The sequence below is a fragment of the Chiroxiphia lanceolata genome, chromosome 2 (genome assembly GCF_009829145.1).
Source record: "Chiroxiphia lanceolata isolate bChiLan1 chromosome 2, bChiLan1.pri, whole genome shotgun sequence".
Classification (NCBI taxonomy): domain Eukaryota; kingdom Metazoa; phylum Chordata; class Aves; order Passeriformes; family Pipridae; genus Chiroxiphia; species Chiroxiphia lanceolata.
In genome coordinates, this window is record NC_045638.1 from 58,435,329 (window position 1) to 58,438,294 (window position 2,966).

The 2,966-nt window shown below is 43.6% G+C and overlaps 1 long non-coding RNA gene across 1 annotated transcript; it reads right to left on the reverse strand.

Annotated features, from left to right (window-relative positions):
• Positions 1–293: 293 nt before the first annotated feature.
• On the reverse strand, positions 294–2,287 carry LOC116782926. The gene is made up of 3 exons (XR_004355405.1): positions 2,201–2,287; positions 1,292–1,513; positions 294–329 (listed from the first exon to the last, which is right to left on the reverse strand). It is a non-coding gene; the product is annotated as an uncharacterized LOC116782926 (long non-coding RNA).
• Between the last annotated feature and the right edge of the window lie 679 nt (positions 2,288–2,966).

Sequence of the window (2,966 nt, forward strand, 5' to 3'; positions counted from 1 at the left end):
CTTTTTTGCTGTATCTGAGGAAGGAGAAGAAGGAGAAGGAGAAGGAGAAGGAGAAGGAGAAGGAGAAGGAGAAGGAGAAGGAGAAGGAGAAGGAGAAGGAGAAGGAGAAGGAGAAGGAGAAGGAGAAGGAGAAGGAGAAGGAGAAGGAGAAGGAGAAGGAGAAGGAGAAGAAGGAGGATCGGCTCTCACTCAGACCTCCTCTATGTAATATAATGCTCAGAAGTACTAAACCAGTACTGATCTCAGATGCTAGGACACAGATGGGAAAAGCAATGATTTTGGATTTCTCCATGGTGGAAACAGGTGTAACTTAAGGTAATGAACTGAAACTAAAGAACGAAAAGGTTACATTAAATAAGAACAGAAAAAAGTGCTGGACTATGCACTATCTTGCATGAGAAATAGCCTACATTTCTTATATTCTAGAAAGACTGGATTAAATAATCAAACTGCAGCATAGGGAATAATTTTTCATGGCTGAGACAGGCACAGAGATAAACTTACTGGTCTTTATCCCTGAATGATGAATGAAGATAAAAATGAGAATGATTAATGGATTTATTTCCCACAGAATACATAAAGAAGTGCGTTTTTTACCAGTCACAACATAACTGAGCTTATTAAACACTTTATTGAACTCTGCTAGAGATTAACTACTGAATGGCCATTTTCTGATCGGCCTGAAAGTGTCGCTGTAGCCACTGCCTTTGCAATGCCTGTCTGAGCCAAAGCAAATGTATAAGCTGGATCTACAGCACAACCTGCTCCACATAGTTTTTATACTGATTTTAACTATTTTGACTCAAGGTGTGGCTTACCCTGAGGAAGTTAAATGACACTGCTCCGGGGCAGATGCTCAAACTGTATTTCTACTGGAACTTCTGGCTACCTTAAAGAGGATGGGCTGTATTAGCCCCAGTCCCATGCAAACCAAGCAAGAGGCTGAGATGTTGTCTAAGCAGTCCTTAAATTGTTACTGACCTGAAATCAAATTTTCTCTGCCATTTTTTCAGCAGAAGGACCCAAACCTGGTTGATTTACCCTGTTGAGTGGGACAATAGCATTAACATGAACATTAACAGGCATCCCTGGGCACTGCATTAAAACAGGAGGGGAACTTATTAAAATATGGATATATACACTTCAACTAGTCAAACAACATCCTCAGCCATCACCTGCATCTTTCTGTTTATCTGACTTTTTTTTTTTTTAATGAGAAACCTTTCCTCAAAGGGACACTAAGACTTAGGTTATTACATTGCAGAAAGAAGATGTGATGAGTGCTTCTTACCAGCTATTCTTTCTTTCCTTTGGGTCTTCTCCGCATATGAACATTCTAGATATTGCTTCAGAGGTATCTCCATAAACAGTAAAAGGGAGCCTGTAAGTCTAAATAAGGAATTCTGGATCTCCCTGCTGGGACAAGGTGCATTATTTTTAAGTCTTGAGCTTAATGCAGACAACAGATTTTGAAGATTTGAATGCTGTTTGTTGAGTTTGTCCTTATAACTCTCTATAAGACAGGGATATACTATCCTTATTTTACAAGGTGTTTTTTCTGTGTGCTTTTGGGCTATGCTGGCGATGGTACATGCCTTCGGTAGGGCCGCCCATGCCAGACAGGTCAAAACAGCAGGGCCAGATACAATAAATCTATGGGCAGGATGAGCTCGTTAGCCTCCTGGCAGTCATCCTAGGAGAAGGACAACTCTAATCTCAAACCCGGGCAGATGGAGCTCGCTTAGCCCTGTAAGGCCATCCATCTAAGAGAAGGTCACTCTAACCAAACCTACGTCCTGAGGATTTCGCTGCCACCGTCCAAGCTCGCTCGGCCCTGGCAGATGAACCTCAGGATTAAAGGGTGGGTTCAGTTCCGCGCATACTGCATCTCACCTAAAAAAATCCATTGCGCAGGCTTGAAGGCTTTACCCACATCGAGGAGAAAAGGCAACGCAGGAAGAACCGTGTTCGAGGAGAAAAGGCAACGCAGGAAGAACCGTGTCTTGCGGAATACACCATCTAAGGAGTCTTTCTGTTGTGCCTTTTGCAACCGGATATGTCTGTCACGTATTGGCCTCATAAGTCACCAACGTGCCTGTAACAAATGCGGATAAAGCCTTCCCAAATCTTCGTTCGCGAAGCTCAGCCATGAATGAATGACACCACTGTCAGCTCAGAAAAGTATTTATCTGCTATTTACCTATGGATGTTCCACTTCATTCCATCAGAATTCTGCTTGAACTTTTTCCCCCTGCAATTCAGTATTGATAAGGCTGACATCATGAGGTAGTTTAACATACTTGTGACTGAAACAAAGTTTCCCACACGTTTTGGTTAGATAAACAGCCTAAATTTGAGAGAGTAAGGTTCCCTACAAACATCCCAGTTTTATATGTGAATGGCAGCTTTAACTAGGAACAGGCAACTCTTCCAACAAGCTGTTCCAGGTCAGGTGAGGTAAGAGAAACAGGTGACCTCATTTCTTTCCCACCTGCCAGTAGTATCAGCACAATGGCTCATTATTCCTCTGCTTATTTATGGACTTTTGTATATTCAGCCTTCCAGTATCCGACCATATCAGTACTGCAATTCTTTTTGTACCTCCTCCTCTTTTCTAAAGTGGAGAAAAGAGGCCTTTAGAAAGCATGGGCATTATGAGTCTCCCTTTTACCTGGCAGATGGCAACGCTGAGATTCAAACCTGTGGAAGATGAGTGGCTCTGTGCAGATCTTTGCAACCTAAACTGGAATGAGACAATGTGGTCTAAGCATGCAACATGAGGTTAGGCAAACATATATCCCTTTCTCACCCCTTGGGAAAGGTCTCCACGATGGTTTAAGCAGACCTGAGGGTCTTGGCCCCCCTCGGGAGGAGCCTGAGCTCCAGCCCTACACTTTGACGGCAGGCTGGCGTGCAGGACGTGACGGGGTATCAGTAACCTCGGGCCCTTCCGCACGCTTCCCGCG